Raw genomic sequence first — 13,758 nt, forward strand, 5'->3', positions numbered from 1 at the left:
TATGTCTTGGAACATATTTTCAGTACATGTTGATCTTCCTCCCTTTTAATGGTTACGTGGTGTTCTGTTTGTTTAACTAACCCCCTGTCATTGGATACCAGATCATTTCTAGTTTTTTGTTACTCCATCTTGCTGCAATGATTATCCTTGTATTCACCTGTTTGCACATATTTGAGTGTATCCATATGATAAATTCTTGGAAATGAAGCTGTTGGATCAAAGAGTAGAGGTAATTAAAATTTTGATAGCTAATACCAGTAGCCCTCCAAAGAGATTGCACATCCAAAAGGATGAATGAGATTTCCTAGTCCAACACGTTGGCAAACAGCAAAATGTTTGATAATAAAAATATTTGTTCTGTTAATAAAAATCTAACTAGAGAAAAAAATGGCACCTCATTATAGTTAAAATTTGTATCAAAGAGTGAGGATGAGGATCTTTTTATACGTTTAAAGCAGCAGTTCTCATCAAGGAGCAATTTTGACCCCCATAGGACATTTGGCAATATCTGGGAACTTTTTTTTTTTTTTAATTAATTAATTTATTTATTTTTGGCTGTGTTGGGTCTTCGTTTCTGTGCAAGGGCTTTCTCTAGTTGCGGCGAGCGGGGGCCACTCTTCATTGCGGTGCGCAGGCCTCTCACTATCGCGGCCTCTCTTCTTGCGGAGCACGGGCTCCAGATGCGCAGGCTCAGTAGTTGTGGCTCACGGGCCCAGTCGCTCCGCAGCATGTGGGATCTTTCCAGACCGGGGCTCGAACCCGTGTCCCCTGCATTGGCAGGCAGATTCTCAACCACTGCGCCACCAGGGAAGCCCATCTGGGAACATTTTTGATTGTCACAATTGAGGGGGGTTGCTACTAGTGTCTAATAGGTGGAGTCCAGAGATGCTGGTAAACATAATGCACAGGATAGCCCCCTTCAACAAAGAATTATCTTGTCCAAAATGTCTTTAGTAGTGTAGAGATTGAGAAATCCTGGTTTAAAGCCAGCTGTGTACCTTTTTCTTTGCCTGGCTTACACAGTTAGGTTTTTGATTGATCTCTAAGCTCTCTAGTGTAAAAATATTTGTTCTATATCATATGTGTTAGAAATATTTTTCTCTGTTTTTTTCATTGCATCGAGTTTGATTATCCAATTTGTTTATCACGCAGAAACATGTCCTTTTATCGAGTCAGAGTTATCAGTCTGTTCTTTTTTTTTTTTTTTGGCTGCACCCTGTGGCATGCGGATCTTAGTTCCCCGACCAGGGATGAACCTGCGCCCTTGGCAGTGAAAGCACGGAGTCCTAACCACTGGACTGCCAGGGAATTCTCCTCAATCTATTCTTTTAAAGTTTTTGTGTTTTTGTGACAAAGCTATAAGGCCATCTTAAACTAAGTTTTTTGTTTTTTAATTTGTAAGTATTCTTTTAGTATTTCTGTGGGGTTTTTTCCCCACTCAGATTTTTATCTACCTGAAATGAAATACTGTTTTGCATACTATTTTGCCATAGGAAGTGAGTTAGGAAACCCACTTATTTTTGGTTCAGATGGCTGGCTGTGCAGTTGTTCCAGCACCATTGACTGACTAGTTATTTTTTTTCTTTCTATTAGAAATTCCACCTCTGAATTCTTGTATATCTAGGGGTCTGTTTTAAAATTCTGTTACGTTGGTCTGTCTATTCATGTACCAGTACTAAACTATTTTAATTTCTCTAGTTTTATAAAATGCTTTAGTATCTCGGAAAGCTAGTTCCTGCCTCATTTGGATTTCTTTTCAGAATTTTAAGTGATTGTTTTTCTTTCGTAAAACAGTTAAAAGTTTCATCACATTTACCATGATTTTGAGGTCCCAGAGAATTTTGGTAAATTGTAGTGTAGGTTAACTCTACTTTAGCAAGTTTTAGGCGTCTACCAATAGTACTGAGGAATTTGGAACCTTTTTTCTTTCTTGCCTTCTATACTCTGGTTCTAATGCTTTAGAGATGGAGGAGTTCCTTAGTAGTACGGCCTGGTCTTCAGGTTAAGAGGAAAGCTGCCTTTGCCCTTCTTTCTGCCAATTCCTGAGACCTTGAGCATGAAAATGTCCTTTATCCTACTGGGAGTCAATCCAACTAAACCAAAGGCAAAGGGGTAGAGCTTTTTTTTTTCTCTCTCTCTTTGCTTCCTCATTTCTTTTTTTTTTTAATTTATTTACAAAATTTGTTTTTATTTATTTATTTTATTGACGTGTAGCTTATTTACAATGTTGTGTTAACTTCTGCTATATAGCAGAGTAATTCAGTTATACATATATCACACACATGCATTCTTTTTCATATTCTTTTCCATTATGGTTTATCACAGGATATTGAATATAGTTCCCTGTGCTATATAGGACCTTGTTGTTTATCCATCCTGTATATAATATTTTGCATCTGCTAGGGATAGGGCTTTTTAAAGCAACAATTGGGACATTTTCATCTAAATACTCACGTTTAAAGAAATCATTTTAACACTCTATGCATACTACCTTTTGTATAAAAAGAAGGGAAAATTATACACACACACACATGATGTGTCTTATGTATGTGTGTGTGTTTGCATATTTTTCAAAACAAAAATATGAGAAGGATAAGCTAGAAATTAAGGAATCTAGTTACTTATAGGCAAGGGATTGAACTTCTTTGAATATACACATTTATAAGTTTTGACTTTTAAACCATGTACATGTTTTACAACATCCCTCATCAAAGATGAGGGGAAAGAGATAAGCTAAAATGGAATGTTACCATAAACAGAGGAACTTGACTATATGTCAAGTTTTTCACATAAACATACATAGAAAAATAATTCAATTCTTTTTGATACTTTTAGCTCTCCAATTAAAGATTGTTTACTTGCTTATCTATTTATCTATTTATTATTTATTTTGGCTGTGCCAGGTCTTAGTTGCAGCATGCAGGATCTTCGTTGCAGCATGCACGCTTCTTAGTTGCAGCACGAATAATTTTAACATAGTAATTTGTGCCCTCTTAGAGGGATTTGCTCTAAAGACAAGAGTGCAAAGAGGGACTGCCCTGGTGGTGCAGTGGATAAGACTCCGTGCTCCCAATGCAGGGGGCCCAGGTTCGATCCCTGGTCAGGGAACTAGATCCCACATGCATGCCGCAACTAAGAGTTCACATGCCACTGCAGAGGAGCCCACCTGCCGCAACTAAGACCCAGCGCAACCAAATAAATGAATAAATAAATAAATAATGAGAGGAGAATGGGGAGCATCTATGCAAAAAAAAAAGTATAACTTTAAAAGAAAAAAAAAGAGTGCAAAGAAATCTTGAACTTTACTTAGTAGATTTATTATTGGTAGTGGTATTAGTGTAGTAATTTGAATACCATTGTGTCTTATAGTATACAGTGTACCTACCTCTTGTTGGTCTGCTTCTTTAACAAAAGAACAGATGAGGATCCTTACTCCCCTCAGCCACGGGCGAGAGTGCTACTAGAGTCTTTTTCTATCCCCTAACCTGGCTCTGGGGGCTCTTGTCCTTTTTTCTTCCAGAAAGCCATGTCTCTGTCAGGATCCCATTCTTGTCACAAAAACTGTTAAAGTCTTGGATTTCTGTTTATCGTGTTTAACCTAGAAAGTTTAACATGTATATAACTTACCAATGTCTAAAGTAAAAAAGTTTTACCATTTTCCCAAACAATACAAGTACCTAGAAAAGTTGAACTCCAGTCACTCAGTTTTTAACTTATGTTATTGTAACAATATATTTTAATTCTATCTTTTTAATCTCCAAAATACTATTATTTATTATATTATTTATATTATTATAATTATCATTATAAATACTTTTTTAGATTTCTGTACTTAATTTACTAATATCTTTGGCTTTTATTCCTTCTAGCATAGCACCTCAGACCTTCAATCTGGGAACATTCAATCTTTCTTTAGTAAATAAGGCATGAGAAAGAAAGAAAAAATATTTGGATTGGACTGAAAGAAACAATGCTGTCATTATTTGCAGATAATATGATTACATAGAAAACCAAAATAATGTATAACTAAATTATTAGATTTAATAAGAGTTTGACAAATTTTCAGGATACAAAAGTCAATGAGGAGAATTAGATTTCTGCACACAAGCAAAAATCAACAAGAAATACAGTACAATGGCAATAAAAATGAGAAGTTCAAAATCCAGACTATGGGCTATACTACAGGACAAATGATCTATATTTTTCAGCCAATAAATGGCATAAAGAAAATGGAAAGGGGAGCTGTTATAGATTAAAAGAGACTTATAAGATATGCAGGCATACCTAGTTTTATTGTTTTTAACCTTTATTGTGCTTTGCAGATATTGTGTGTTTTACAGACTGAAAGTTTGTGGCAACCGTGCTTTGATGGTTAGCATTTTTTAGCAATGAAGTATTTTTTATTTAAGGTATGTACATTTTTTTTAGACATAGTACTATTGCACACTTAACAGAGTACAGTGTAAACATAACTTTTATATGCACTGGGAAACCAAAAAATTTGTGTGACTCGCTTTATTTCAATGTTCACTTTATTGTAGTGGTTTGGAACTGAACTTATAATATCTCGAGGTATGTCTGTAACAAATTAATGCAATGTGAAGTCCTGACAGGATCCTGATTTGATCAAACCAACTGTAAAAAGACATTTTTGAGATAGTTGTTAAACTTTGCCTATGGATAGGTACTAGTTGATATTGAGGAATTATTGTCAATTTTTTTAGTTGTGATAATGATATTGTTATATAAAAGTTAGAGATGCATACTGAAGCATTTATAGGTGAAATTATATGACTTCTGAGATTGGCTTTCTGATTATCACTTTCAAATTTTGATAATTGTTGAATTGTTAAATTAAAATGGGAGCTTATTTTAGTATTTTCTCTATTTTTGAATATATTTGAAAACATCATAATAAAAACTTAAAAATGGTCTTTAAGCATCTTTGCGTTGATTGTTAGTTGCAAGGGAAAGAATAGTAATTACACAGTGGAAAAATTGATAACACCATGGTTGGATGGTCAAAATTAACATTACCTTTGATTACAGAGAGACACTGTGTAGTTTCAGGTGTGAAATAGAGAGCAATACCATGTTCATGGATTGGAGCACTCAGTGTCATAAAGATATCAGTTCTTCCCACGTTGAATTATAGATTCAGTACAGTTTCTGTCAAAATCCCAACTGATTTTGCTTGTGCAATTAAATAAGCTGGTTCTAAAATATATGTGGAAAAGCAAAGGTCCAAGTATATCCAAGAAAGCTGTTATATTTAAGAGAGTGCAATCCATGTAGCCAAATGGAGCAGAATAGAGAGCCTAGAACTGTATATTTAGGAAGACTTAGTCTATGACAAAGCTGACATTAAAGATCTGTGGGAATGGACTTTTCAGACTGGGACAGTTGGTTAACCATATGGGGGAAAATGTAGTTGGATCCCTACCTCAATTCATATACAAAAATTCATTCTATGTAGATTAAAGACAAAAATTTAAAAGATAAACCATAAAATTTTTGGAAGACAAATTAATACAATTGTGGTTAAAGATGGATTTCTTAACCCCAAAAGCATTGGCTGTAAAATAAAAGATTCATAAATTCTGCTCTATGAAAATAATTTCTGCTCATCAAAATATACTATAATGATTGTGAAAAGGAAGCCACAAATGAAAAGATTGCAAATCTTTAAAAGCTTATAGGGCTTCCCTGGTGGCGCAGTGGTTGAGAATCTGCCTGCCAATGCAGGGGACACGGGTTCGAGCCCTGGTCTGGGAAGATCCCACATGCCGCGGAGCAACTGGGCCCGTGAGCCACAATTACTGAGCCTGCGCGTCTGGAGCCTGTGCTCCGCAACAAGAGAGGCCACGATAGTGAAAGGCCCGTGCACTGCAATGAAGAGTGGCCCCCGCTTGCCACAATTAGAGAAAGCCCTCGCACAGAAACGAAGACCCAACACAGCCATAAATAAATAAATAAATAAAATAAGTTTAAAAAAAAAGCTTATAGACTTCTATGAGTCATTAGGAAAAAAGTCAACCATGTGGAAAGATGAGCAAAACAAATTAATAGGAATTACACAGAAGAAAGAACATAGTGACTATTAACATATGAAAATATATTCACCCTTATTAGTAATAAGGGAAATGTAAATTAAAAGCATACTGAGATACTACTTCATATCTACCAGATTGTCAAAAATTTTAAATGTCTGACATCAAGTGTTGGGGAGGTGTGGAGCTGCAGGAACTCGTACTCATATATTGCTGCTGGTAGGAATATTAACCACTTTGAAGGAGGTTTGGCATTATTTGCGAAAGTTGAACTTCAGCATGTGTTTCAGTTATCTATTGCTGTAACAAACCACCCTAAAACTTAATTGTTTGAAACGACAATGCTTTATTATTATTCACAGTTCTCTGGGTTGACTGGGTTCTTCTGCTCTATATAGTATAAGTTGAAGTCATTCATACGGCTGCTTTTAGCTGGGTTCTTGGTGCGGCTGAAACGTCCTAAATGACCTCTTACCCTCCAGGGCCTCTCTCCCATGGCCTCTCATCAGTTGATAAGCTGTCCCTCTTCTTTACAACATAGCATTTGGCTTCAGGAGAAAGTGGAAACTACCAGCCATTTTATAGCATGGGCTTGGAAATTCCAGAATATCATTTCATCATATTCTATTGCTCAAAAAAGTCATAAGGTGAACCCAGACTCAAGGGGAAGGGGAAAATATACTACCTTCTCTTGATGGAAGGGATGCCAAAGGATTTGTGGTCATGTTTAATCTACAACTGTGTCCTGTAATCCAGCAGTTTCACCCGTAGGTGTATGCCCTAGAGAAACTCATGCACATGTGACTGGAAAAAGTGTACAAGATTATTTTTAGCACCATTGTTCATAATAGAAAAAAAAAACCCTGGAAACCATACCCAAAGTCCATAAACAGTAGAATGAATAAATACTTTATAGTATGTTCATATGTGAAATATTGTATATTAATTAAAATAAGTGTAACTATTTGCACCAAAATATGGGTAAGTCTCCAAACCATGTTTTGTGAAAGAAGCAAGTCATAGAATAACATATACTGTATGAATCTATTATATAAAGTTCAACATTAGGCAAAAATTAAACAGTTTATTGTTTAGATCATGGTTAGGCAAACTCTATCTGTAAAGGGCCAGATAGTAAATATTTTAGATTTCCTGGGCAAGAGGCAAAATTGGAGATACTATGTAGGTGTAAGAGATGTATCTATAACATCACATATAAGAGATGTATGTATAATGAGAGAAAACCAATTTCCACAGTATTTTTTAATTGGTGAAACTCAAAATAAGTACTTTTTTTGTAATACATATCTACTAGTGACAAGAATGAAATTCTTTTTTGGGGAGAAGGAAGAGTGTGTTGGTTTCCTAGGGCTGCCATAACAAAATACCACCAATTGAGTGGCTTTAAAGAAATTTATTTTCTTAAAGTTCTGGAGGCTGGAAGTATGAAGTCCAGGTGTTAGCAGGACCATGCTCTGAAATTCTGGGTAGAATCCTTCCTTACCTCTTCCTAGCTTCTGGTGATAGCTGGCAGTCCTTGTGTTCTTAGCTTGTAGCTGCTTTATTCCCGTCTCTGCCTCTGTCATCATGTGGTATCCTCCCTGTGTGTCTGTCTTTACATAGGCTTTCCTCCTCTTAAAGAGACACCAGTCATATTGGATTAAGGATCCACCTTACTCCAGTATGACCTCATTATAACTAATTACATCTGCAACAACCCTGTTTCCAAATAAGGTCTCATTCGGGGGTACTGGAGGTTAGGACTTCAACATATCCTAACATTTTGGTAGATATAATTCAATCTATGACAGGGAGGTACAATTGTATTTTGGTGAATACAGTTCAATGCATAACAGGGAGATAATGTTTTGCTTAATTGGGGTTCAAATTTGGTGTTCCCTATCATCAAATTGATCATAAATGTTCATCTGTGAAAACGATTCTTAGCTCTAGGACTATGCACAAAGCAGATGGAGGGTTGGGTTCAGTCCTGGGCTTAGACATAGATATATAGGTGTTAGGAATAGTAAAAAAACAAGGGAATGAGTAATAATATTTAAAGTAGTTGTGAGAGGAGATTGGTTCAAGATGGTGGAGTAGAAGGATATGCGCTCACTCCCTCTTGGGATAGCACTGGAATCACAACTACCTGCTGAACAAGCATCAACAGGAAGACACTGGAAATCAACAAAAAAGATACCCCACATCCAAAGACAAAGGAGGAGCCACAATGAGACGGTAGGAAGGGTGCAATCACAATAAAATCAAATCCCATAACTGCTGGGTGGGTGACTCACAAACTGGAGAATAATTGTACCCCAGAAGTCCACCCACTGGAGTGAAGGTTCTGAGCCCCACGTCAGGCTTCCCAAGCTGGGGGTCTGGCAACGAGAGGAGGAATTCCCAGAGAATCAGACTTTGAAGGCTAGTGGGATTTGATTACAGGACTTTGACAGGACTGGAGGGAACAGAGACTCCACTCTTGGAGGGCACACACAAAGTAGTGTGCGCACCAGGACCCGGCAGTAGGAGCAATGACCCCGTAGGAGACTGAACCAGACCTACCTGCTAGTTTTGGAGGGTCTCCTGCAGAGGCAGGGGGCAGCTGTGACTCACTGCAGGGACAAGGACACTAGCAGTAGAAGTTCTGGGAAGTACACCTTGGCGTGAGCCCTCCTGGAGTGCGCCATTAGCCCCACCAAGGAGCCTGTGGGCTCCGGTGCTGGGTCGCCTCAGGCTGAACAACCAGCAGGGAGGGAACTCAACTGCACCCATCAGCAGACAAAGTTTTACTGAGCTCTGCCTGCCAGGGCAATACCCAGCTCTACCCACCACCAGTCCCTCGCATCAGGAAGCTTGCACAACCCTCTTAGATAGCCTCATCCACCAGAGGGCAGACAGCATAAGCAAGAAGAACTACAATCCTGCAGCCTGTGGGAAAAAAACCACATTCACAGAAAGACAAGATAAAAAGGCAGAGGACTAGGTACCAGATGAAGGAACAAGATACTGCCCCCCCCCCAAAAAAAAGACTAAATGAAGTGGAGATAGGCAAGCTTCCAGAAAAAGAATTCAGAATAATGATAGTGAAGATGATCCAGAACCTTGGAAAAAGAATGGAGGCAAAGATTGAGAAGGTGCAAGAAATGTTTAACAAAGACCTAGAAGAGTTAAAAGAACAAACACCTAGGAGAATTAAAGAAGAAACAGATGAACAATACAATAACTGAAATGAAAAATACACTAGAAGGAATCAATAGCAGAGTAACTGAGGCAGAAGAACAGATAAGTGACCTGGAAGACAGAATGGTAGAATTCACTGCTGCAGAACAGAATAAAGAAAAAAGAATGAAAAGAAATGAAGACTGCCTAAGAGACCTCTGGGACAACATTAAATGCACCAACATTTGCATTGTAGGGGTCCCAGAAGGAGAAGAGAGAGAGAAAGGACCCAAGAAAATATTTGAAGAGATTATAGTCAAAAACTTCCCTAACATGGGAAAGAAAATAGCCACCCAAGTCCAGGAAGCATGGAGAGTCCCAGGCAGGATAAACCCAAGGAGAAACACACTGAGGCACGTAGTAATCAACTTGATAAAAATTAAAGACGAAGAAAAATTATTAAAAGCAACAAGGGAAAAATGACAAATAACATACAAGGGAACTCCCATAAGGTTAACAGCTGATTTCTCAGCAGAAACTCTACAAGCCAGAAGGGAGGGGCATGATATACTTAAAGTGATGAAAGGGAAGAACCTATAACCAAGAATACTCTACCTGGCAAGGATCTCATTCAGATTCGATGGAGAAATCAAAAGCTTTACAGACAAGCAAAAAGCTAAGAGAATTCAGCACCACCAAACCAGCTCACAACAGATGCTAAAGGAACTTCTCTAAGTGGAAGAAACAAGAGAAGAAAAGGACCTACAAAAACTAACCCAAAGCAATTAAGAAAATGGTAATAGGAACATACATACCGATAGTTACCTTAAATGTGAATGGATTAAATGCTCCAACCAAAAGACACAGGCTTGCTGAATGGATACAAAAACAAGACCCATGTATATGCTGTCTACAAGAGACCCACTTCAGACCTAGGGACACATACAGACTGAAAGTGAGGGGGTGGAAAAAGATATTCCATGCAAATGGAAATCAAAAGAAAGCCGGAGTAGCAATACTCATATCAGATAAAATAGACTTTAAAATAAAGAATGTTACAAGAAATGAGGAAGGACACTACATAACGATCAAGGGATCAATCCAAGAAGAAGATATAACAATTATATATGTGCACCCAACATAGGAGCACCTCAATACATAAGGCAAATGCTAACAGCTATAAAAGAGGAAATCGACAGTAACAATAATACTGGGGGACTTTATAACACCTCACACCAATGGACAGATCATCCAGACAGAAAATTAATAAAGAAACACAAGTTTTAAATGGCACAAGAGACCAGATAGATTTAATTGATATTTATAGGACATTCCATCTGAAAACAGCAAATTACAGTTTCTCCTCAAGTGTACATGGAACACTCTCCAGCATAGATCACATCTTGGATCACGAATCAAGCCTTGGTAAATTTAATAAAATTGAAATCATATCAAGCATCTTTTCCGACCACAACGCTATGAGATTAGAAATCAATTGCAGGGAAAAAAGCGTAAAAAACACAAACACTTGGAGGCTAAACAATACGTTACTCAGTAACCAAGAGATCACCGAAGAAATCAAAGAGGAAATCAAAAAATACCTAGAGACAAATGACAATGAAAACACAACGATGGAAAACCTATGGAATGCAGCAAAGGCAGTTCTCAGAGGGAAGTTTATAGCACTACAATCCTACCTCAAGAAACAAGAAAAATCTCAAATAAACAATCTAACCTTACACCTAAAGGAACTAGAGAAAGAAGAACAAACAAAACCCAAAGTTAGTAGAAGGAAAGAAATCATAAATATCAGAGCAGAAATAAATGAAATAGAAACAAAACAGTAGCAAAGACCAATAAAAGTAAAAGCTCATTCTTTGAGAAGATAAACAAAATTGATAAACCTTTAGCCAGACTCTTCAAGAAAAAGAGGGAGAGGACTGAAATCAATAAATTTAGAATTGAAAAACGAGAAGTTACAACAGACACTGCAGAAATACAAAGCATCCTAAGAGACTACTACAAGCAACTCTATGCCAATAAAATGGACAACCTGGAAGAAATGGACAAATTCTTAGAAAGGTATAACCGTCCAAGACTGAACCAGGAAGAAATAGAAAATATGAACAGACCAATCACAAGTAATTAAATTGAAGCTGATTAAAAATCTTCAACAAACAAAAGTCCAGGACCAGATGGCTTCACAGGTGAATTCTATCAAACATTTAGAGAAGAGCTAACACCCATCCTTCTCAAACTCTTCCAAAAATTGCAGAGGAAGGAACACTCCCAAACTCATTCTATGAAGCCACCATCACCCTGATACCAAAGCCAGACAAAGATACTACAAAAAAAGAAAATTACAGACCAATATCACTGTTGAATATAGATGCAAAAATCCTCAACAAAATACTAGCAAACAGAATCCAACAGCACATTAGAAGGATCATACACCATGATCAAGTGGGATTTATCCCAGGGATGCAAGGATTCTTCAATATATGCAAATCAATCAGTGTGATAAACCATATTAACAAATTGAAGAATAAAAACCATATGATCATCTCAATAGATGCAGAAAAAGCTTTTGACAAAATTCAACACCCATTTATGATAAAAACTCTCCAGAAAGTGGGCATAGAGGGAACCTACTTCAACATAATAAAGGCCATATACGACAAACCCGGAGCAAACATCATTCTCAATGGTGAAAAACTGAAAGCATTTCCTCTAAGATCAGGAACAAGACAAGTATGTCCACTCTCACCACTATTATTCAACATAGTTTTGGAAGTCCTAGCCACAGCAATCAGAGACAAAAAAGAAATAAAAGGAATCCAAGTTGGAAAAGAAAGTGTAAAACTGTCACTGTTTGCAGATGACATGATACTATACATAGAGAACCCTAAAGGTGCCACCAGAAAACTACTAGAGCTAATCAATGAATTTGGTAAGGTTGCAGGATACAAAATTAGTGCACAGAAATCTCTTGCATTCCTATACACTAACAACTAAAGATCAGAAGAGAAATTACGGAAACAATCCCATTCACCACTGCAACAAAAAGAATAAAATACCTAGGAATAAACCTACCTGTAAGGAGGCAAAAGACCTGTACTCAGAAAACTATAACCTTATCTTTGACAAAGGAGGCAAGAATGTACAACGGAGAAGAGACAGCCTCTTCAATAAGTGGTGCTGGGAAAACCAGACAGCTACATGTAAAAGAATGAAATTAGAACACTCCCTAACACCAGACACTTGCAGGACTTCCCTGGTGGCGCAGTGGTTAAGAATCCGCCTGCCAATGCAGGGGACACGGGTTTGATCCCTGGTCTGGGAAGATCCCACATGCCACAGAGCAACCAAGCCCGCGAGCCACAAGTACTGAGCCCGTGTGCCTAGAGCCCGTGCGCTGCAACAAGAGAAGCCACTGCAGTGAGAAGCCCGCGCACCGCAACGAAGAGTAGCCCCACTCACCGCAACTAGAGAAAGCCCACGTGCAGCAACAGAGACTCAACACAGCCAAAAATAGAGAAAGAAATTATTAAAAACAAAAAGTTAGCTCATTAAAAAAAAAAAGACACATGTGCCTCAATGTTCTTTGTAGCACTCTTTACAATTTGCCAGGTCATGGAGGCAACCTAAATGCCCATCGACAGATGAATGGATAAAGAAAATGTGGTACATATATACAATGGAATATTACTCAGCCATAAAAAAGAATAAAATTGGGTCATTTGAAGAGACGTGGCTGGACCTAGAGACTGTCATACGGAGTGAAGAAGTCCGAAAGAGAAAAACAAATATCGTATATTAACGCATATACATGGAATCTAGAAAAATGTTACAGATGAACCGGTTTGCAAGGCGTAAAGAGACACAGATGTAGAGAACAAACATAGACACCAAAGGGGGAAAGCGGAGTCGGGGTGATGGTGGTGGGATGAATTAGGAGATTGGGATTGACATATATACACTAATATGTATAAAATAGATAACTAATACGAACCTGCTGTATAAAAAATAAATAAATAAAAATAAATAAAGTAGTTGTCACTTTGTGGGTCGGGAGGAAGAAGAAGGATAGTTAGAGAGGAATAGACAGGTGGCTTCTGGGGCGTTGGTAATATTCTATTTCTATTTCTTGGTATTTATCTTATTTTGTTCTTTAAACTATACACATTAGTTTATATGCTTTTTGTGTGTTTGCTGTTTCACTAAAAATAGTTAACACCCCTGTCCCTTCCTCACTTCTCCACTCCCCTTCTTTCTTGCTAAACCATTTATTCCTTATTTTGAAATCCTCCCACTTTTACCTCTTAATTTGCTTCTAGAGTGTAATCCTCCAGATCTTGGCAAGAGCTTTATGTTCTTTTGTTAACAAGCCTACTTACCTGTTACCCCTGTCTCTGGTTACTGTCCCTTTTTCTCTTTGTCATTGTCACTTTTGCTGTCCTCTCCATCCTTCTCCTTAAACAAGCTTTTTATTTGCCTTTAGAAAGTAAACAAGAAAGTAGGTTTCCCTCTCTGTTATCTGACTTTA

At 37.6% G+C, this 13,758-nt stretch overlaps 1 protein-coding gene across 5 annotated transcripts in view; it reads left to right on the top strand.

The window, feature by feature from the left end:
• HSDL2 (hydroxysteroid dehydrogenase like 2) overlaps nt 1-13,758 on the top strand; it is a 94,461-nt gene that overhangs the window by 27,817 nt on the left and 52,886 nt on the right. The gene's annotated exons all lie outside the window — the stretch shown is intronic.

The sequence above is a fragment of the Balaenoptera borealis genome (genome assembly GCF_965194805.1).
Source record: "Balaenoptera borealis genome assembly, chromosome: 8".
In the NCBI taxonomy this organism is placed as follows: Eukaryota; Metazoa; Chordata; class Mammalia; order Artiodactyla; family Balaenopteridae; genus Balaenoptera; species Balaenoptera borealis.